This window comes from Macrotis lagotis, chromosome 5 (genome assembly GCF_037893015.1).
Source record: "Macrotis lagotis isolate mMagLag1 chromosome 5, bilby.v1.9.chrom.fasta, whole genome shotgun sequence".
NCBI lineage: Eukaryota > Metazoa > Chordata > Mammalia > Peramelemorphia > Peramelidae > Macrotis > Macrotis lagotis.
In genome coordinates, this window is record NC_133662.1 from 177,766,802 (window position 1) to 177,790,477 (window position 23,676).

Consider the following 23,676-nt stretch of genomic DNA (forward strand, 5'->3'; position numbering starts at 1 on the left):
GACACTAGCAGTGTGATCCTGAAGTCACTCAACTCCAATTTCCCCAAGCTCATGCCCCCCCAGCCCCCCCCCCATGAGCAATGTAAAGAAATAGAAGAAAATAATAGAATAAGAAAGACAACTGATCTCTTCTAGAAAATTGGAGCTTTCAAGGGACAATATCATGCAAAAAATGGGCATGATAAAAGACAAAAAACAGTAGGGACTTAGCAGAAGAAATTAGTAAGAGGTGCCAAGAATACACAAAAGAACTATGCAAGAAAGGTCTTCCCAATGATTATAGTTACTGATCTAGAGCCAGACATTCCAGGGAATGAAGTCCAGTGGGCCTGAGGAGGCATTGTTAATAATAAGGCTAGAGCAGGTGATCAAATTTGAGCTGAGCTATTTAAAATTCTAAAAGATATAAATTTGGAAAACACAACAGTGACCAATGGATTGGAAAAGGTCAGTTAAGAAGATCAATGCTAAGTAGTGTTTAAATTACTAAACAATTGAACTCATTGTCAGTGGGATTCTGCTTAGGATTCTGCCAGTGAGGCTTCTGCAGGACATGAACCCAACATGACCAGAGCAGGAGATGATCCTCAGAGAAAGGGGAGTACCAGATCATCGGAGCCCCGATGAGGGCCAGGAAACAATGGCAGCAGCTGATTGGCTAAGAAGGGAAGAAGAGGTTATATATTTTCACCTTATTTATTTAAGCCATATGCAGATCCATCCTGTGAAATGCCAGTCTGGGTGAATCAAAAACCAGAGAATTAAGGTTGCCTGGAGAAATATCTCAGGCAGATGATATCAGGAATTAAGCTTCTTGAAAATGGTGCAAGAGGAAATCTAAAAGCTGGCTTGAAGTTTAACATAAAAAAAAAAACCCATGATTTGGCCACTGATCTATTATTCCTTGGGAAAAAGAGGGAGAAGAAATAAAATTAGATCTCAGAGATCACTGTAGATAGTATCAGGATCATGAAATATGCTTGTTCCTTGGAAGCAAAACTATGGGAAATCAATCTGGATAGCATGCTAAAAGGCAAAGAATCACCTTGTCCACAAGGATCTGTAGAGTCAAAACATTGGTTTTTCCAGTAACAAGGTGTGAGTGACTATGAGAGTTAAAAAAATGAAGGACTTGAGAATCCATGCTTTCACATTGTGACACTGGAGAAGAGTTTGGAGAGACTCTGGAACAGCAGGGAAATCAACTCAGTCCAACATATAAAGATATTAATTCAAATTACTCACTGGAAGATGGAATACTGAAGTAGAAGTTTACATACTTAAGTCCCATAATGAGAAGATGGGGCTCTCCAAAAGACCCCAAAATCAGGAAAGATGGAAGGCAAAAGAAAACAGGGATTGGCAGAGGATGAGATGATGAGGTAGTGCCTTGGAAACAACAAACAGGCCCATAGACGACTTCCAGAGAGTATCTGCTGTGGGCATGGGGCCATGAAAAGGCAGGCACCACTGAAGGACAGCATCAACAGGGCCATTCCCTCTGCTCTGTGTCTTATTTATGCCATACGTGTTGATCTATAGTCATCACTCTTGTTAGAAGAGGCTAAGGGGAGACCAGCGACTGTTTGCCTTCCCCCACCTCCCTTTGAATATCCTGGCACATGATAAGGGTTGAACATATGGTTGCTCTCTGTTGAGGGTGCTGGGCTATGAAGACAAAACAGAATTGTTCTTGACTTCCAGAGAGCTTCTGTTCTCCTGAAGGATGCACTAAGTAACCTTGTGAGAAAATAGAAGCTAATTTAAGGAAGAAGACAGGAGTCAGTATCAGGAAAATGAGGTCTGAGATAAGCTCATCAGATTTGGAAACTAAGAGATCACTCATCTCTGAGATTAGTCTTAGGGCAGCTGGTAGGTGCAGGGGATGCAGGGCAGGGTCATCTAACCCTGGTCTAGCTTGAGGTCCCCCTCTGGACAAACTTCCGCAGCCTTCCTGAATTGTGGCCGGAGATGAACACTGCACTTCAAGTGCAGTCTGAGTAGAACACTGCACTCAAATGCAGTCTGAGAAGGCTTGAAGATAATGGGACACTCTCTCTCTCTCTCCTCCCTAGTCTGGAAAACCTCATCATGCTGCTCCTATTCATTGACCACTTACTTGCATAGTGGCAGGCTGTGCGAAGGTTCAACTTCTGCCTTCAAGGATTTGCAATCAGCAGGAGAACTTGGCCATGCAGAAATGATTGCAAAATAATACAAGGCAGCAAATGATTGTGTAAAATGAATTGCACAGTAAATGATCTAATGGTCGAGAGAGATTTTGTGGGTGCCATGATGGTCAGCTCCTCATTTCTGTTTAATAAATGAATAAAAAAAGGAAAGTGAAAGTTGTTCACATGGCCCATTATATGACTTGACAAGTAATCTTAGTTGAAACTTTTTCTTGATTTCCCTATTTGTCAGTGTTCTTTCTTCTCCTCAAATTATTAGATAAATGCTCTCAAGGAACAACCAAGAATTTCTTTGAATGCAGAGACTTTTTCATTTTGTCTTTGAATCCCTCTGGTAGCCAGTATTCTCTTATACTCAGGATCACAGATTTAGAGTTAAAAAGGACCTTTTTAGATGCTTTTTACAGATGAGGAAACTGAGGCTGGGGATCACAAAGCTAAGAGGTGTGTGAGGAGGATTCTAACTTAGTCCTTCCTGATTCCCAGGCCAGTTCTCTACCCATCCTGATGTCTAAAGGCCTCACAAAAATAAGTGCTTGATAAATATTTACTGGACTGAATTTTAAACAGAAAAGCAGCCTCTCTGATTTCACATTTATTAAGATGCTTATATGTTGAAAGATATGGTTATTTAATTTAAAAAATTCTGTGATTGTTACTTAGTCCTAATAAGCTTATTTTAGCTTCTTATGTGTGGTGGTTAATAGAAAAATACAACCTATCAATGAGTATTGTTTGAATTGGAATTAACTTTGATAAGTATCTCTGCTCTTATTAGCCTTGGTAAATAAAATAATAGAATACATGGGAAGTTGGCAACAAATTGCTGGCTTAATTACATTGAGTACCTGCTTTAAAACCTGAATTTCTGAGTTAGTAGTGTTCACTGTCAGAGTATGGCAGATTTCTTAGGATTTGAATGCTTAAAGAGGGAGTTGAACCTAACTGGCATATCTTTAGGACAAGGGATCCTGGTGATCAGTGTTTCCTTTCCTTTTCCTACTTTCTGTTCTGCCCCCCTCCCCTCCTCCCCTTGTGTGAGCCCAGAGAATGAAACCAAGGCCTGGGCAGGAGCAGGGGTAGTGGCCTCTGAGCTCAAGGGGCTTTATTGCTTACATGAAATGCTGTATTTGATTTTTTTTCAGGTTAACTAAAAGTGAAAGTACATGAGCTTGGAGGGTTGAGGGCTTTTATAGAGTTCTGAATAAATTTTTGTTAAAAATGCTAGACTTAATGATGAAATTCTAGATGCCATGGCAACCTAGTGTCTAGGATTTATTAACTCCAACCGTTGATTCAAATTAGGTTTTCCTGTAAAGTAGTGTTTAATTTAATTCAGTAAATTTTTTTTTTTAAAGTATCTACTTTGGGTCATTGATGAGCCAAAGACAAAAATTAAAGTCTCTACCCTGAAGGAGTTACTTTTTTTTTATTGTAAATAAGCAACATGAACAAATATTAAATATACACACAAAGAAATTTGCAACAAGGGGTGTAGCACTAGCAACTGAGAAGATCAAGATAGATCTCTTGAAAAGGATTGTACTTGAGCTAAACCAGCCAGGGAAGGAGGGGAACTTCCTAGGAATGGATGACTGGAATGCACATCATGGACCTCCCCCTGCCCCAACTCTCCCAGCTTTACACAGCTGTCTGAGGGACAACCCCACCATAAGCTGAGTCCATATGGACAATAATTACCTAACTGAATTCATTCCTTGATGATTAACATACCCCCTACTCTATCATTTTCTCCTTGGTGATTGTGAACCTCCAGTTCAAAGCTGATTTTCCATCTCCCTCATTCCCCCTTTTTCCACTCCTTCCACTGTGCTCTTTGGAATGACTGCTCCATAAGTATCAAACTAGCTTTTATTTTAAATTGTTTCCTTTCTCACTATTTCCATTTTCTCATACTCCTTAAGACCTGGCTCCTTTCTGATAGCACTGCTTCCCTGGCCATACTTTTCAGTACTGGTTAAATTATTATTATTATTATGTTTTTTTGCAAGGAAAATGGGGTTAAGTGACTTGCCCAAGGTCACACAGCTAGGTAATTATTAAATGTCTGAGGCTGGATTTGAACTCAGGTACTTCTGACTCCAGGGCTGGTGCCCTATCTACTGCGCCACCTAGCCACCCCATACTGGTTGCATTTTTATCCATGCCCTATCATGGTAGAGAATTTGGAATATTTCTTGCTTTGCATTGCCACTTTCTGATCATGTTCTCCATTGTCACATAGCCTTTCTAGCACCATCATTCAGTAATCTCTCTTCCTTTGAGATTTATTCAATCCTCATTGATTTTCCAATCGGGATTCTGATGGCTGTTGTCTCTTGACATCCAGGAAACTTTTCTTGTTTCAGTGAGGTTGTACCTGGCTTACTATCTTCTTCTCCTCTTCAACAATTAACTTCATATAGGTTATTTTACTATAAATATCAATATTCCCTCCAATACCATTATCTTCTAATTCCTCAATTTACATATTTCCCATAATCTCCTCAACCCCATTTTTTTTAGTTTCAAAAAACTTTTATTGGTGGCTCCTGTAAAGGCAAAATATCAGAAAATGGAAAATTAACCACTGCTGAGACAACACTGTAACTGTAATAATGCAATAGTCCCTTTAACCCTTTCTTTCCCTCTAATATACATACTTCCATCTTATTATGGATATTAAAAGCAGTTTTTGAATGCATGACTTGTTTAAAAGGGTACCCATAATTATGACTGTCCACCATTCTATACATCACTAGCAAGTATTGTGCAGTTTCCTTTCTCTGTAGCCTCAACCACATGCTGTAACATAATTAGAAAGCTCTTTTGCTCAATCTAGTAAAAATATTAACTGGAATCCTGCTTTCCTGTTATCTGTAAGAAAGATAAGAATCTCCAAGTTTTTTCTAACTATGATTAGAACACTCAACACTTGAGAAAAAAATTACTGTCTGAAACACCTAAATTATTACATGTTGATGGTCATAAACTTAGGGAGGTGAAGCTCAAAACTAGACATGTTAAATTGTCTCCTCTCTCAAGTAGATAATTAGAAAAAGAGATGAGTTGTCTATTAGGCCAGTTATTGAAACTACTCTTGCAATGCTCCTAGGTAGCTCCCTTTCCCAAATGCCAGTGATGCTAGTTGGCTAATGCTGAGATTGGAACAGATCTCATAATTTAAGTCCCAGAGACAGCTAGCAGAGCAACAGAGAAGTTCAGTGACCCAAGTAAAAGGCTCGTAAAGGCACAAGGAATCACAGGTGACTTTGAGTGCCATTTTCATTAACAAGCCATACATTAGTAGAGCAACCCAAAGACTCCTGACTTTCCATTACTCTAAGATGATTTGACTGGCAGGCTGGTGCCCCCTTGGGAGAGATCTTCAAGGGAGCCAGCCCCAGCAGGTCTTGCTGGAGTGATCTAGGGCTGAGAGGTATATGTAGCCTGAAGGGAGCTCCTTGGTGAAGACCACTTTAGGAAACAGCTGTTTAGCCTCCTCTTCAGAGATAGTTGGAATAACCATTTCACTATTTCCACATTTCCAGTCAACAGCAGTAGCAATCTTCTTTTATACTGTCAATTGAAGGGAATCAACCACTCCTGCGGGGCTCATCAAAGCCAGTATTTGCTGGCTAGAGGATAGACAGCTTCAACTTCATATCTGGGCCAAAAATAAATAGCACTTGAGCTGTCACTGGCATGCCCTGCCCATATTGTTCATTTGGGTCTAATGTGCCCAACTTGATGGCAAGGTCAATGATGGGGAAAGGCAGCTTCTGCCAGGGCTCATCACTATTGTATGCTTTGATATCCTTACTCCAGGCAAGATGGTCTTGGACAGAGTTTGTAGAAAGGGTGGATCATCTTAACATTATACTTGGCAAGTTCTGGGGCTAGTTTGACAGCTGGGCCCAGCGTTGTTGTACACATTGGAGAGAAGTCCTGAGGGTGGGAGAAAAGAAGGCCTCATGAGTCTCTGAGGAGCTGGTGGAAGTGAATATGGCTGATGTTGGTGTCTGCTTCAAAGTTGGGGGCCTCCTCTCTGAGCTACAGACCCCTGGATGGCAGCGGCAGCGAGGAGCTGTAGGAGGACTGGGCAGAGGAGAAGAAGCCACAGTCAATAAGTGCTCTCGTGGATCCCTCCTCCACCCCATTTCAACAACATACAGAGATGGTCTCACTAATCTTGCCTTTGCCCATAAGAATTTCACTTCCATATATTCAGGAAATACCTCTGTCAGATTACAATTGATTGTCTTTCTGCTTTTTCCCTTTGATTTGCATCCCCTTGCCCTAAAATCTTGCCTTACCTTTGTGACCTTCAGTTTCTCACCCCCTTGGTTTTTTCAATGAGTCCTGCTCCAAACTGTATTTTTTTCCCCTTGCCCTTCTTGATTCTTTAGGAGACCTCTTTCACTCTGCCCTGTCCTCTTCTCTGGAGTCACTGGCCCCCAGTATTCTGATGCAGATCTTCTGCCAAGTCCTACCTTTGCCTTACTCCAACCAGTCTGCCTCTCACCATGCTGCCTGTGTCCACTGCACATTTATTTTACAGATCTCAGTGCCAGAATTGGTTCACCCTCCCACTTCTCGCATTGACTTTTTTAACCTTTTTCATCCTTCAGGTTCCCTGTGGATCTCCCTCCCCCATTCTCAGCTGAGAATGTTACCTCCTATGTCACAGAAAAGAGGGAGGTCAATTGAAGGAATTCTCTATTTTTCCCTTTTTCTAATCTCATATTTCTCAGTTGCCCTCCTCCACTTTCTTCTTCATTTATGTCTCACATGAAAAAGGAGATCTTGGGGGCTGCTGGGTGGCATAGTGGATAGGGCACCGGCCCTGGAGTCAGGAGTGCCTGGGTTCAGATCCGGTCTCAGACATTTAATAATTGCCTAGCTGTGTGGCCTTGGGCAAGCCACTTAACCCTGTTTGCCTTGCCAAAAAAAAAAAGATCTTAAAAATGGTATTTCATCTTTTGTAAGAAAGTATTCTTTCTGTTATCCATGCTCACTCCCTAATCTTTAATCTCTCTGTTTACTGACTTATTCCTTACTTCCTTAAAAAAGTTCACTCTGACCCTCTCTAGCAGTGGTTCTAGATCTTCTCCTTTGTGGCTGTACTCCTTGAGAAGACCCTCTACAATTGGTGTTTCCACATCCTTTCAAAAAAATTTGTTTAGCTCTTACTATGGGCTAGGCACTGTGCTGTGTTTGTAAGTATTCTAGCATTTGATTCTCACCACCCTGGAAGTTAGATGCTCTTATTATTTCCATTTTATATGAGAAAACTAAGGCAAACAGGGACACACAGCTGGAACAGAGGCAGATGGCAAATTTGAACTTGGTTCTTCCTGACTCTGGTTCCTGCCCTATATCCACTCTATCTCCCAGCTACCCCAGCTGAGACTAATCTCCAAGAAATTATAAATGATCTCTTAATTTCCAAATCTTGAGCTTTTCTCTGTCCTCATTTTTCTTGACCTGTTGCACCCTTTGCCACATATGTGTACATCTCTCTCTCTCTCTCTCTCTCTCTCTCTCTCTCTCTCTCTCTCTCACACACACACACACACACACACACACACACACACACAAACACAGATATACTTTGCTCTCTGGAGTCAGTTTTTTCCATTTGATCAGAGAAGTGACATGACTTGTCCATCATGCTCTTCTCTTTTCTTTTTTTTTTAAATTTTCTTTAATTTACATATTACTAAATTATTCTTGTTGTAAGAGAAAACATAATACCTCTTCCCTCCAGAAAAATATAAAACCTCATGTGAAATAAAGAGAAAAGAAATGTGTTTCAGTCTGTGTTCTAATACCATTAGCTTTGTCTTAGACGAATCACATTCTTTATCATAAGTCCATCATAGAAGTTACTTCCATATTTTTCCGCAGTTGCTGTTGCTGATTGTAATTCCCTCCATCCATTCCTCCCCACTACCATCTATTATATTTTCTCTCTCCTTTCACTCTGTCCCTCTTAGAAAATGTGCTGTGGAACAGCTGAGTGGCACAGGGGGCAGAGCACTTGGGTCTAGGAGACCCACCCCAGAGACCCAGCAACCACCCAGTCCCTTGGTCCTGGACAGGCCACCCAATCCCACCACTTTGCAAAAAGTAAAAAGAAAATGTGTTATGTCTGACAATCCTTTCCTGTGGTCTGTCCTCTCCTCTATCACCTACATTCCTCCTCCCCTCTCCCTGTCCCCTTTCTCTCCTTTTTCTTCTAGATTTCTCTACCCTATTAAGTATATATTTTGTATACTCTCTGAGCCATTTCTAATGCCCCCTCACTTCCCCCTTCATACCATTGCAAAAACTATTTCTTAACTTTTACATGAAATATCTTAGCCTATTCTACCTCTCCTTCCTCTTACTCCCAGTACATTTCCCTTTTAGCCATTGATATCATTTTTACAATATATTATACCTTCAAATTCACTTCTCTCCTGTGCCTTGTCTACATATGCTCCTTCAACCTGCTGTAATAAATGAGAAGGTTCATATGTGTGTGTGTGTGATCTGTATCATCTTCCCATGCAGGAATACACGCAGTTCATCATCATTAAATTCCTCATAATTTACCCTTCTCCTCCACTCTCCATGCTTTACTTGAGTCCTGTACTTGGAGATCAAACTTTCTGTCCAGCTCTGGTTGTTTCAACAGGAACATTTGAAATTCTCCTGTTTCATTGAATGTTCATCTTTTTTTTTTTTTTAATCTCTTTCTGATGGAGATCAGTGGATTCTTTCAATTTCTATTTTGCCCTCTGCTTCTAGGATATCAGGGCAATTTTCCTGTAGAAATTCCTTAAAAATGAGGTCAGGGCTCTTTTACTGATCATGGCTTTCAGGGAGCCCAATAATTTTAAAATTATCTTTCCTGGATCTTCCAGATCAGTTTTTTTTTTTTAATGAGATATTTCACATTTTCTTCTAGTTTTCCATTCTTTTGGTGTTGAATTGTTGTGTCTTGATTCTTCACAAAGTCACCAGCTTCTTTTAGCTCCATTGCACATTTGAAGGAGTTGTTTTCTTCAGAGCTTTCTTATCTCCTTTTCCCATCTGGCCAATTCTACTTTTTAAAGCATTCTTCTCCTCATTGACGTTTTCTTTTTCTTTTTTTAATTTTTAAAGATTTTGAGTTTTACAATTTTTCTCCCAATCTTAACCCCACCTCCAGAAAGCAGTCTGTTAGTCTTTATTTTGTTTCCATGTTGTACATTGATCCAAATTGAGTGTGATGAGAGAAATCACATCCTTAAGGTAAGAAACAAAAAGTATAAGAGAGAACAAGATCAGACAATAAGATACCTGTTTTTTTTTCTAAATTAAAGGGAATAGTCCTTGAACTTTGTTCAAACTCCATGGCTCTTTTATCTGGATACAGATGGTATTCTTCATTGCAGACAGCCCAGAATCATCCCTGGTTGTTGCACTGATGGAACGAGCAAGTTCATCAAGGTTGAATATTACCCCCATGTTGCTGTCAGGGTGCACAGTGTTTTTTGGGTTCTGCTCATTTCACTAAGCATCAGTTCATGCAAATGCCTCCAGGCTTCCCTGAATTCCTGTCCCTCCTGGTTTCTAATAGAACAACAGTGTTCCATGACATACATATACCACAGTTTGCTAAGCCATTCCTCAACTGAAGGACATTTACTTGATTTCCAATTCTTTGCCACCACAAATAGGGCTGCTATGAATATTTTTGTACAAGTGATATATTTACCCTTTTTCATCATCTCTTCAGGGTATAGAACCGGTAGTGGTATTGCTGGATCAAAGGGTATGTTCATTTTTGTTTCCCTTTGGGCATAGTTTCAAATTGCTCTCCAGAAAGGTTGGATGAGTTCACAGCTCCACCAACAGTGTATTAGTGTCCCAGATTTCCCACAACCCTTCCAACAATGATCATTATCCTTTCTGGTCATATTGGCCAGTCTGAGAGGTGTGAGGTGGTACCTCAGAGAAGCTTTGATTTGCATTTCTTTAATAATTATCCTCATTAACTTTTTGAACTGTTTTATCCATTTGACCTAAACTGGTTTTTAATGTTATTTTCTTCAGCATTTTTTGGATCTCCTTGACTAAGCTGCTGACTTTGTTTCCATTTTTTTCGTGCATCTTTCTCATTTCTCTTCCCAGTTTTTTCTTTTACCTCCCTGACTTGATTTTCAAAATCTTTGTTGAGCTCTGTCATAGCCTGAGACTAACTTCTATATTTCTTGGAGTCTTTAGATGCAGAAGCTTGAACTTTCTCATCTTCAGATTGAGTATTTGGATCCTCCATGGGACCAAAGTAATTGTCTGTGGTCAGGGTTCCTTTTGCTTTTTTTTTTTTCTTCTGTTTACTCATTTCCCCAGCCTGTGCCTGGTTTGGGGGAGCTTCTGAGTATTATTGAGATACTCTGCAAGGACCTCAGTTCCTTCAAAGTCTTATGGGAGGTTCTGACTGCTCTCCTGGTCTGTGAATGACCACAAGCTTACCCCTCTGTGCTGGGGCTGTGAGGAAGGTCCCTGCTCTATGGGGGCCCAGACTGTGACCAGGGTCTGAATGTACTCAAAGCCCCAGCCAGAGTCCTGTCCTAGGGACAGAGGACGGACCTAGGCAGTCTCCCTCCACTCCTTACTGTCTGTGGGCTGAGCACTCAGGGTGTAGCTGTTGGTGGCTCTTGCCGGGCGGCTCCACAGGCCTGTTTTCGTTTCCTGGGATATGCGCTGGGCTGAGGAGCGTCGACAGTGGCCTGGGCTTCATGCTTGCTCTGGCATAAGTCTTCCTGCTGATCTTCCAAGTCGTGCTTGGTGCTCCCTGGGGTGCAGGTCAGGAAATGGCTTCTGCTGCTGGGTGCCCCCCCCAGGTGCCCTGGGGCTGTTTCTGGAAGGCTGAAGCTCCTTCCCTCAGGCTGCTGCTGCCCCTCCAACCTCGTGGAACAGAGCCTACCCACCATCTTCCAGGTTACCTTGGATTGGAGAATTGCCTCACTGGATCTTTCGGTTCTGTCTCTTGAAAATTTAATTAGTCATAATTTTAAGGTTTTTGAAACATGTTGGAGAGAGCTCCTAAGAAAGGCTGTTCTCCTGCTGCCATCTTGGCTCTGTGCCCCCCCACCCCATTCTCTTTTCTCTAGGTTTTTGTGACATTGCTCTCTCTCCTGATTTTCCTTCTACCTAATTTCTGTCTCTGGATCTTCATCCTGATTGTGCGTGCCTAAAGCCATAGGTGTCCCTCAAGTCTCTTTAGACCCTCTTCTCTGCTCCCTCTACTCTGCTTCATTGGATGATTTGAGTAGTTCTGAAGGATTCAGGCATCATCTCTTTATAGTTTGATGGTTGATATGCAGATGCAGATCCTGCCTTAATTCTCACCTGATCTCTATTCTTGCACCATCACTTGTGTCTTAGACATACCAAAGGAGAGGTCCCATAAACATCTCAAATTCAACATGTCAGAAACAGAACTTAACATCTTTTCCCCAACTCCTTCACTTTTTCTGACTTGTCTTCTTACTGTTAAGGTTACCATCATCTTCCCAGTCGCCTAGGCTTGCATACCACCTAGGTATTATATTTGATTACTCGCTCTATTTTTCCTGTCAAGTTCATTTGCCATGCCCTGACACTCCATTATTTGTGCTGGTCTCTCCTCTACCTGCCATCAATCCAGGACATGCCTTCATTCCCTCTCACCTACCTGTTAAAGTAGCTTGCCTTAGCTCTCCTCCTGCTCCAGTCTGTCCTCCACTAAGCTGTTGTCCCTTCTGTTCTGTAAACCACTGGCTCCTTATTACCCCCAGCATCAAATATAAACTAATCTCTTGGGTTTCCCAGTCTTCAGACATCTTGTTCTCCTTCCTATATTTTTGCAGTGGCACTAACCAGCCTTCTGGTTGTTTCTTGTGTAAGAAGACAAAAACATCCTAGCTCTCCCCCCCTCTTCATTTCTGCCTCCTGGCTTCTCTGGTTTCAAGTTTCAGCTCAAGAACTACCAACTTATCTTGCATGTATCATATTTACACATAATGGTTTTCATGTTGTTGTCAATCTTAGACTGTGAACTTATTTAGCATTTCTTTGTTTCTTCAGTACTTAGCATAGTGTGTGAAACATAAATAGTAGAATACTTAACAAATACATATTGGCTTAAGTAGACTTGACCTTGAAAGAAGCTAGAGTTTAGGATGGAAAAGTGAGGAAAGAGTGCAGCCAGAACTTGGCCAACAACTGCCTGTGTAAAGTAAGAAGATGAAGATGAGTTTATAGGGAACCACACGGAGGCCAATTTGACTAAAACTAAGATGCTATGAAAGAGAGTAACATGGAGGAAGCCTTAGCTTAGGATCTGATTGTGCAGGATTTTGAGAACAAGCAATGGAGGTGATAGTTTATCTTAAGAGGTAGTTAGTTGGGAGTCTCTCCTTGAGTGGAGGAGTAACAGGTCAGCACCTATTTAACAGCTAAGTGGAAAAATGGTTTGGAAAGGGGAGAAATTGGAGGCTAGTCTAGGTGAAAGATGATGAGGCTTGAAAACAGGATGGTTTCATGTTAGTGGAGGGAAGATATGAAAGATAGTATAGGAGACAGAATCCACAAGACTTGGCAAATGATTGCCTTTGGGGAGGGAGTTGGATTTGAGAGAAGGGGGGGGCAGTCAGATAGGCTCCACTTTTCTGTCAAGATTTCCTTGTTACAGGATTGTTTTTATGTAATGCCAGTTTACTAAATTTAGAAGAAAAAATTTACTCATATTCCCATAAAATTAACAGAGTTCAAACTTGAGTTCAAATAACTTTGGCATCTTGCCTTTCCATGAAGACTATAAATAGTTAGGGCAATCTATAGGTGAGATTGAAACTGGTTGCTTTAAATTAGAAACCTTTTTTTTTAAAAATAACTTTTAATCCTTTTTTTTTACATTAAGACCTATTTTTGAGGTAGTTATGGGGAACAGTGACTTGTTTCTTTTAAAAAATTTATTTTTATTTATTTGTTTTTCCAACAGCATGCAACTGTATTTCTCACCAATTTTTTTTTGCAAGGTTTTGAGTTTTATATTTTTCTCCCTCCCCTCCCCTTCTTCCCCTGACAGAAAACAGTCTAATATAGGCTCTAGATGTGTAATTATGCCAAACATAGATCCATATTAATCATGTTATGAAAGAAGAATCAAATCCAAATGAAAGAAAAAACATTAGAGCTAAAATATTAACATAATACATAAGACAACTTTAAAAGATGAAGATAGTAAGCTTTGGTCTGCATTTAAACTCCACAGTTCCCTGTACAATGTTCTTTTGGTTCTGTTCATTTCATTCAGTATCAGTTCATATAAGTCTTTCCAGATTTTTCTGAAGTTCTGTTCCTTATGATTTCTTATAGAATAGTGTGATGACATTCATATACCACAATTTGTTCAGCCATTTTACAATTAATGGGCATTCCCTCAATTTCCAATTCTTTGCCACCATGTAACGAACAAAGGCTTGTTATTATGTGTTTCTCTGCATATATGTATATTTTTATTTGTGACCCTATTTGGGGCTTTCTTTGTAAAGAATCTAGAATGGTTTGCCATTTCCTTTTCTAGTTCATTTTACAGATGAAATAACTGAGGCAAACAAGTTAAGTGCTTTGCCCAGCATCACACAACTACTGTCTGAAGCCATTTGAACTCAGATCTTTCTGATTCTAGGACTGTCATACTAGCCATTGTGTCATCTAATTGTCCTATGTATGCATATGCAATTAAATTAAACTTCAAGCACAATTTTTTTTATTTTAAATATTTTATTTATTTTGAGTTTTACAATTTTCCCCCTAATCTTACTTCCCTCCCCCCACCCCCCACAGAAGGCAATTTGCCAGTCTTTACATTGTTTCCATTATATATATATATATATATATATATATATATATATATATATATATATATTAATCTAAATTGAATGTGATGAGAGAGAGAAATCACATCCTTAAGGAAGAAACATAAAGTAGCTAAGAGATAGCAAGATCAGACAATAAGATATCAGTTTTTTTTTCCCTAAATTAAAGTTAATAGTCCTTGGTCATTGTTCAAACTCCACAGTTCTTTCTCTGGATACAGATAGTATTCTCCATTGCAGACATCCCCAAATTATCCCTGATTGTCTCATTGATGGAATAAGCAAGTCCATCAAGGTTGATCATCACCACCATGTTGCTGTTAGGGTACACAATGTTCTTCTGATTTGAGTGAGAACTCAGTATCAGTTCATGCAGATCCCTCCAGGCTTCCCTGAATTCCCATCCCTCCTGGTTTCTAATAGAACAGTAGTGTTCCATAACATACATATACCAGTTTCAAGCACAATTTTTTAAAATAAAAATTTATATTGATAAAATTAGAATGGTATGTTGCTTTGAAAAATGAAAGTGTCTTGAACTTAAGTTTTAATGAATTTTGATCCAAACTTTCTTGCATTTAGGAAGGTTAAAGGGGCCCCTGAACTTTCTTCTTGAATTGCCAAATTTTCCAGATACCCAGGGTATTCAGGAGGTCCTGTTGTGTAACTGTAGGACCCTTGAAGATAAACAGACCAGTCTTATCTTCTGGCAGTTCCCAAGGGGAAAGTGTTGCTCTTGCTATTGCCTTTCTTTCCCCTTCAGTAGGGATTAGTCCTTTTCCCCCTCTCCAGTGATTTGCCTTTTTACAGCAACTTTAAATTTCCCTACATAGGTGGACTCCTTGGTATGAGGAGCTCCTACATATATGTGCCCTTTCTTTTATAATAAATTTCAGAGACTTGGATATTATTTTTGGTTAACAGGATAAATGAATTAACTTGATTTTCTCCTAAATAGTTTTACTTCATATTTACTTTTGTGAAACATAAAGTGAATGTAGTTCTTATTCTTTTTTTTAATTTTGTTAGTGCTGTTGAATTGATAAATAAAAGCATATAAGAAAGATTGGAGATTCTTTTTAGTTAATGCTGCTATTAAGAGCCTAAGAAAAATCCCCTATCTGTAGAATTCATTTTGTTAAAAATTAGATTTTTACCAACTTAATGCTTTATAGAAAGCCCTATAAAAACAGCAGTTTTTCTACTCTTGAACATCTGTGGGCTACTGATCACACTTCTTTGGTTTTGCCATCAGAACTGGATATTTAGGAGGGAAAAAAATTGTGCTCTAGTTAAGCTGTTCATTTTCTTTTTCCTCTTTTTTTTTTTTTTTGCAAGGCAATGGGGTTAAGTGGCTTGCCCAAGGCCACACAGCTAGGTAATTATTAAGTGTCTGAGGCCAGATTTGAACTCAGGTACTCCTGACTCCAGGGCTGGTGCTCTATCCATTGTGCCATTGTGCCACCTAGCCACCCCAAAGCTGTTCATTTTCTGACATCTATATACATTCTTGATTATTTAATAAATCTTAATTTATATGGCAATAAGAGGATTCAGTATTTAGAGAAATTAGATTTTGTTTGTTGTCTTAGCTGTTGACCAATAAACATTTGAATGCCTATTATTCTGGGCTAAGTGCTAGAGATACAAAAAAGAGATCTATATTTAAGTTAAGACCTAATTAAGTTAGTTAAGACCTAATTAAGTTATATTCAACCAATTTTTTTGTTGAATATTTATTGTCTTATTCTGTTAGAAGCTGAGAAGTCCCTGGTTTTAAGAAATTTGTACTAAGATTAGAGGTATGCCTGAAAACATTTCTGTTTAGCTAAGTAAAAATGGCTATATCCAATAGAATAGGAGAATAATTTTGGATGACATATTTAGAGGCAGCTTGGCATGATGAGGAGAGGGCTGTTTTCAGAGATAGGAGGACTGGGTTCAAGTCCTACCTCTGACACACCCTGGCTGTAACTGAGCAAGCCACTTAGACCCTCAGTTCCTGATGAAGCTTTCTGATACTGAAGGTTAAGACAAGGTGCTGACTGGCTTTGAGATCAGTGGAACCATGTTCAGTTGCCTGTCCCTGTTCATAAAGATGATACATCATTAATATCTGGAAATATGATTATCTCCAATTGTTAGATGTATATTATCAATGTTTGGCTTATGTTTATTGCCTCAACCAGTCCATTGGATGGCAAATAAGGCAAAATAACCCCCAGAAAGGATGATTAGTGGAATTCATTAGCTTGTTCTTCTTTACATTTATTAGTAAAGAGTATTTTAGAGTATTTAGATATAAGAATTTTCCTCTAAGGGTTGCTTTCATTATATCCTATACATTTTAGTATATGGTCTCATTTTAATCATTATTATAAATGAAATAGTCTGTTATTTCTGTGATTGGTTTTTTTGATCTTTAGGATTAAGTTAGTATCTAATGATTTTTAATCCTCTGTTCAGTGTCCCTTTGTTCAATATAATTTTTATTGCATTGTTATCATTAAAGTCTGTGTTTAATAGTCCTGCTTTTCTATATTTGTTTGTGATGTTTTTATGCCCCCAAATATGGTCAGTTTTTTTAGGCTTTTTTTTTTGCAAGATAAATGGGGTTAAGTGGCTTGCCCAAGGCCTCACAGCTAGGCAAAATTATTAAGTGTCTGCGACCAGATTTGAACCCAGGTACTACTGAGTCTAGGGCCGGTGCTTTATCCACTACACCACCTAGCTGCCCCATATGGTCAGTTTTTGTAAAGGTTCTAAGTGATTATGTTTCCTTTCCAAAATTGCCAGAGATGTAGCATATCTAAATTTTCAAAAATTCTATTTAGGTCACTCCTTCTGTTCATCACTTTATATTTATTTTGTATATATTCTGCATTTCCCAGTCTGTAAACTTGCTATCCTCCCATTAGTGTGTAAGTTCTTTGATGGAAGGGACTGACTCAGTTTTGGTTCTTGATATATAGCAGGGACTTAATAGATGTTTCTTGATTATTTATCTTCTTTGTTAATAGAAGCAACTAACATTTATAGTACTTTAATGTTGCCATCATGTGTCCATTTTATAGATGAGGAAATAGAGAAACTGAGGTCAAAGCTGACCAGCTATAAAATGACAGGACTGAGACTTTTCGGCCTAAGGATACTTTCTCACTGTAACTCTAAAATGGGGCTTGTACAAAGCTGGTATGTTTTTACATAATGAATTAAGGGAATTGTTAATGAGGAAAAAGAGATTATAGTGTTAGGGAGGCAGCATACCACAGTGGGAAGAACAGTAGCTTTGTACTTGGGGCTAAAGACTCAGTGCCTTGACCTGTAGCATTGATCAAGGGTTCTCCCAAGTCAGCGAGCCTTTGTGGAGCTTCTCCTCCAGGCTGGCACCCGGGATGCAGAAAAGAGCCAAAACCAGCCACCTTGAGGGAGCAGGGTGCAAACAGCCCATACAGACAAGACACAGGCAGTTCACAGGAGAGGATCCCGGAGTAAGGAAGCTTGGGAAAGACACCGGCAGAAGGTGTCAGGGAACCATGGGGAGACATGAGGAGGTGGGGGGCCAGGGGCAAAGTAGCAGAATGCTGAGGTAGCTCTCTCTTCTCCCACCTTCAGTATGTATGGGGGCAGTGTTTAAGCTTTCAGGTCTTCCTGGTCCTGTGGATGGGTCAGATTCTCCTTCTGAGATGTTTTGATGCACATATGTGAAACACTAGCTCTCTGTGACACCAAACAGCCAAGTCATTGAGCGTCCTTGGGCCTCAGTTTCCTCGTGTAAAATGAGCAGGGTTGAGCTAGATGATTTCTGAAGCTCCTTCCAATTGTAGATCTGTGATGCATGATTCAATAAAAGATTTAGACACATTCCTTAAAATTTCATGGTGTACAGAGAATGTATGTGGTATTAAATATATTCTGATAATTAAAAGTCAGAATTTTTGGACAGAGTTAATTAAGAAAAAACTTTAGATAACAGATTTCTGATGATCATTTTTCCAGTAGTAGATAGAAATAGTTCTTCAATGAGAACATGAAGAACTGCCAGAAGTGTTAGAGAATATTATTTATTTGGTCTTTTGGTACCATCTGTTGTCTCTGATGTCTCTTTACAGTTTTTAGCAGTATTTTCCTTGTTGCAAATTATATAACTTTGAAATTTTTCCTTGAAGAATTCCATACAATGCATAATTGTGACCATTTAAAAAGAAAAACATAGGAAACAAAAAATTTTAAATGTGGAAAATTGGAAGGGGAAAAAGGTAAAACTATATTATCACTATTATTTTGTTTTTATTATTATTATTTTACCAGCCCAAAGTTTTCTAAATAGTTTAGCTTGGGAGAGAAGGTTTTATTTGGGGTCTAATTATAAAATTTACTTATTTGTATTTGAGAATATTGCTGAAGTATAATAAAAGCATTCAAAAAAATCTGTCTTCTCCCTCATCAGTGGTAGATGATGCTTTCTGATTCCTTGAGCAAATCGTCTAGCCTAACTCATATATAATTTGCCAAATGAGGGTATTATCTCTAAACACCCTTTAAATTCTACAATTCTGTATTCTAATTGCATTTTTGTAGCATTTTTTTCAGCATGTTTTGTATATTTTGTTCCTTTGTGAGTGGAGTCCATGGTATAAACCATTTTTTTTTTTTGTTATCATAGATTTGGTTGTTGTCAAAGTCTAGTATCTGGTATTGTATGTAGTATAGTTCTCACAGAACTTGGAAAATTTATTTTTAAAAGGTATTTTTCTTTTTTGTTCCTTATATATACAATAGAGTAGTATTTTAATATATTTTCTAAACTGCTGTGACAGTTGGAACAGTATCACACATTTGAAAATAAGACAATGCACATATATAAAGTTTGAAAGTACCATTTATAAAGTTTTATTTGACTCAAAATAATTCTTAGAAAAAGATAGATTTAGCAATTGTCTGGAAGCTTCCATTGGTTCACTTCCATCAGCTGGCTTCCCCCAAATCAACAACAGTAAGCATTTCTTCAGTGCAGGCTGTGGATCAGCTCTGTACTGAGCCCTGAAATTACAAGGAAAGGCAACACCAGCCTTCCTTTCCTTTCCGTTCTGTTCCGTTCCATTCCATTCCGTTCCGTTCCTTTCCTTTCCTTTCCTTTCCTTTCCTTTCCTTTCCTTTTTTTTTAGATTTTTTCAAGTCAATGACTTGCTCAAGGTCACACAGGTAATTAAGTATCTCAGTCTAGATTTGAACTCAGGTCCTCTTGACTCCAGGGCCAGTGCTCTCTCCACTGTGCTACCTAGCTACCCCCAAATCCTCCTTTCTTTCCACAGAGATTTTCCTGATCAGCCTTGCTAGTAGTCTAGCTATTAATTTCAGTTTATTATGTAAAATTTTTAAAGTGAAATACAGTGCTTACATGTGAGATAACAATTGTTCTGTTACATGCAAAGTGTCAAAGGAAAAGCATAATTATTTTTTAAACAGTGAACTTTGAGTCCTTTTTAATATAACTAGCCAAATTTTTGTGATAATCTCAGTGAATTAATACATAATTAAGCTTATTTCATAACCACTTTTAATCCAAATGAAGTGAAGAATTAATAGAAACTTTTTTCTTCACAATTTTTTGTTTTTTTTTATTGTATATTATTACAATAATCTTGTTATAAGAGTAAACATAAACCCCCTCCCCCCAAGATGAGAAATCTCAAGAATAGTGAGAGAGAAAATAAAGTGTACTTCAGCTCTGTCTCTGGGCTGAGTTGCCTTATGATAAATCCACCAGAGAAGTTGCTTCAATATTTTTCCCACAGTTGCTATCACTAGCTGTATTTCCCTCTATTCCTCCTCACTCCCATTTATTCTATTCTCTCTCTCTCTCCTTTCATCCTGTCCCTGTCCAAAAAGTATGTTGTATCTTAGTACCCTCTCCCACAATCTTCCCTCTCTTCTATCACCTATTCCCCTTTGCCTCCCTCCACTCCCCCCCCCCCTTATCCAACCCCTTTCTTCTCATTTTTCTTTGGAGTAAGATAGATTACTATACTCTCTTAAGTGTGTGTGTTATTTCCTCTTTGAGCCATTTCTGATGAGAATGAAGGCTCACTCATTCCCCTGCCTTCCCCTTTCCACTCCATTGAAAAAGCTTTTTCTTGACTCTTATGTGAAATTTCTTAGCTCCTTCTTCCTCTCCTTTCTCTTCCTCCCAGTACTTTCCTTTATCACCCATTGACTCCATCTTTTTACTATATTATACCATTATATTCTGCTCCTTCCTATATCCTGTCTATATATGCTCCTTCTAACAGCTCTTGTAAATGAGAAAGTTCATATGAGTTCTCAATATCTTCTTCTCGTGCAGGAATTACAAACAGCTCAATATCATTAAGTTCTTCATAGTTAAGTCCCTCTCTTCCACTCCCTCTATGGTTCACCAGAGTCCTATACTTGGAGGTCAAGCTTTCTGTTAAGCTCTGGTTGTTTCTGTAGGAAAGTTTGAAAGTCCCCTGTTTCAATGAAAGTCCATCTTTTCCCCTGAAAGAGGATATTCAGTTTTGCTGGGTAGTTGATTCTAAGTTGTAAACCAAGATCTTTTGCCTTCTGGAATATCATATTCCAATCCCTATGAGCCCTTAATGTAGATGCTGCCAGATCCTGTATAATGCTGAGTATAGAACCATAGTAGTTGAATTGTTTGTTTCTGGCAGCTTTTAGAATTTTCTCTTTGACTTGGGAATTTTGGAATTTGGCTTTAATATTCCTGGAAGTTTTTCTTTTGGGATCTCTTTCAGGAAGTGACTGGTGAATTCCTTCAATTTCTATTTTACCCTCTGCTTCTAGGATCTCAGGGAAGTTTTGTATTATTTCTTGAAAAATGAAGACTGGGCTATTTTCCTGGTCATGACTTTCAGGTAGCTCAATAATTTTTAAATTATTTCTTCTGGATCTGTTTTTGAGTCCGATTGTTTTTCCAGTAAGATATGTTACATTTTCTTCTAATTTTTGTTTTTTTAGAAGAGTTTTATTTATTCCTGATTTCTTGCAAAGGCATCAGCTTCCTTTTAGTTCCATTCTGTTTTTGAAGGAGTAATTTTCTTTTTTTTTTTTTAGGCTTTTTTTTTGGCAAGACAATGGGGTTAAGTTGTTTGCCCTAGACCCCACAGCTAGGTAATTAAGTGTCTGAGGCTGGATTTGAACTCAGGTACTCCTTACTCCAGGACCGGTGCTCTATCCAATGCACCACCTAGCCACCCCAGGAGTTATTTTCTTCAGAGAACTTTTTAATTTCCTTTTCCAGTTGGCCAGTTATGCCTTTTAAGGCATTCTTTTCCTCATTTGCCTTTTTTGTTTTTTCTATTTGGCCTAAACTAGGTGGTTTTTTGGGGTTTTTTTTTAGGTTTTTGCAAGGCATTGGGGTTAAGTGGCTTGCCCAAGGCCACACAGCTAGGTAATTATTAAGTGTCTGAGGCCAGATTTGAACTTAGGTATTCCTGACTCCAGGGCTGGTGCTCTATCCACTGCGCCAGCTAGCTGCCCCTAAGCTAGTTTTTAACATATTATTTTCTTCAGTATTTTTTTGTATTCCTTTCACCAAGCTGCTGATTTGGTTTTCATGATTTTTCTGCATCGCTGTCATTTCTCCTCTCAATTTTTCCTTTACCTCCCTTAATTGCTTTTCAAAGTCTTTTTTGAGATCATCCATAGCCTGAACCCATTTTCTATTTCTCTTGGAGATTTTAAATAGAGAAGCTTCGAGTTTGTCATCTTTAGAATCTTCCATGGGGCCAAAGTAATTTTTTATGGTCAGATTCTTCTTTTTCTGTTGTTTGTTCATTTCCTCAGCCTAAGACTAATTTACCACACTTCCAAGGCTTTGGGGGGTTTATGGGACACCTCACTGGGACCTTTATTCCTTCAAGGTCCTATGCTCTCTTGCCTGTGCTTTGATATATCGATGACCACAGGTGTTCCCCCTGCCATAGAGCTGTGACTTGACTATCTTAGTATGGAAGCCCAAACTGCAACCTGGATCTGAGTGTGGGCAAACAGCAGAGTCCTGCCCCAGAGCAGAGATTTCTGCAGTCTCCCCCAACCCTGTTACCATCTGTGGGCTGTGCTCTCGGGTCCAGGCTGCCTTCCCTGAATCCTGCCACAGGTTCTCACTTATTCTGGTGCAGTAGAGTTCTCTCACTGCCCCTCCAAGCTGTTCCTGGTGATTCCTGGGCTGCGCTGCGCTGCAGTGAGGCTTTTTTTCCAACCCTCAGTCCCAGGGAAGCACACAGTTCCCACAGAACTTCTAAGTTGTCTTGGACTGGGAAATTGTATCACTTGGTCTTTCTGTTTGTTCTGCCCCTCCTAATGTTGGCTAGAGTCATAATTTGACTACTTTTGGAGTTTTTTGGAGAAGGAGTTTCCGGGAAATCCTGCCTTCACGTGCCATCTTGGCTCTGCCCCCGAACAAAGGACTTAATAGAAACTCTTAAAAAGTCCCGATCAGCTTAAAGTTTCAAAATATTCAGATTTGGAAGAGAAACCTTAAAGAATCTTTCCATTTTTATAGATGAATAAATTGAGACCTAGAGAAGAAAGTGGCTTACATTATATTATGTGCTAGTAAGAAACAGAGTTCAGCTATAGACCCAGTCCTTCTGGGTACTCCTGGATTGTTCTTGCAGTATATATCACCTTATCTTTGGGATGAATCATTAAGATCTACCTGTTGACTCTGAGGTATCATCTTGCACCTCTCTGACTGGCTAAGATGATAAAATGGGAAAATGATTAATGTTGGAGAGGTTGTGGGAGGATTGCTGGTGGAGTTGTGAACTGATCCAACCATTCTGGAGAGTAATGTGGGGCTATGCTCAAAGACCAATAAAACTATTCATACCCTTCAACCCAGCAATTCCAATTATAGACCTATACCCAGAAAAAATAAAAAAAAATGTGTAAAGTCCCTCATCTTCCAAAATAATCACAGAAGCTCTTTTTGTAGTGGCAAAGAATTGGAAATTGAGGGGATGCCCATCAATTGGGGAATGGCTAAACATGTTATAGTACATAAATACTATGGAATATAATTGTTCTATAAGAAACAATAAGTGGTCGGACTCTAGAGAAGCATGACCTTCAGGATCTGATGCTGAGTGAAGGAGTAAAATCCAGAGAACAATGTACACATTAACAACATTGTGAGATGATCAACCCTGATGGATGTAGCTCCTTTCAGCAGTTCAGAAAGCTAGGACAGTCCTAGGAGATCTGCTATGGACAATACTATCTCCATCTAGAGGAAGAAAAACAAAGCAAAGCAAAAAATACTTCAGAATCTGAGGAACACTACATTGACTTTTTTTTTTAGGTTTTTGCAAAGCAGATGGGGTTAAGTGGCTTGCCCAAGGCCACATAGCTAGGTAATTATTAAGTGTCTGACACCGCATTTGAACCCAGGTATTCCTGACTCCAAGGCCAGTGCTTTATCCACTACGCCACCTAGCCGCCCCTACATTGACTTTTTAAAAGACTATCTCTTATGTATTTCTTTACCTTAATTCTAATTCCTTATACTGAAAATGGTGAACCTGTGGACATGCTTAACAGAA

The 23,676-nt window shown here is 39.1% G+C and overlaps 1 protein-coding gene and 1 pseudogene across 12 annotated transcripts in view; one reads left to right on the forward strand and one right to left on the reverse strand.

Moving 5' to 3' along the window:
- The window catches only part of MAP3K4 (mitogen-activated protein kinase kinase kinase 4), a 205,585-nt gene that overhangs the window by 81,523 nt on the left and 100,386 nt on the right, over positions 1 to 23,676 (forward strand). The window lies entirely within an intron of this gene.
- Positions 5,581 to 6,720, reverse strand: LOC141487905 (peroxiredoxin-6 pseudogene; annotated as a pseudogene).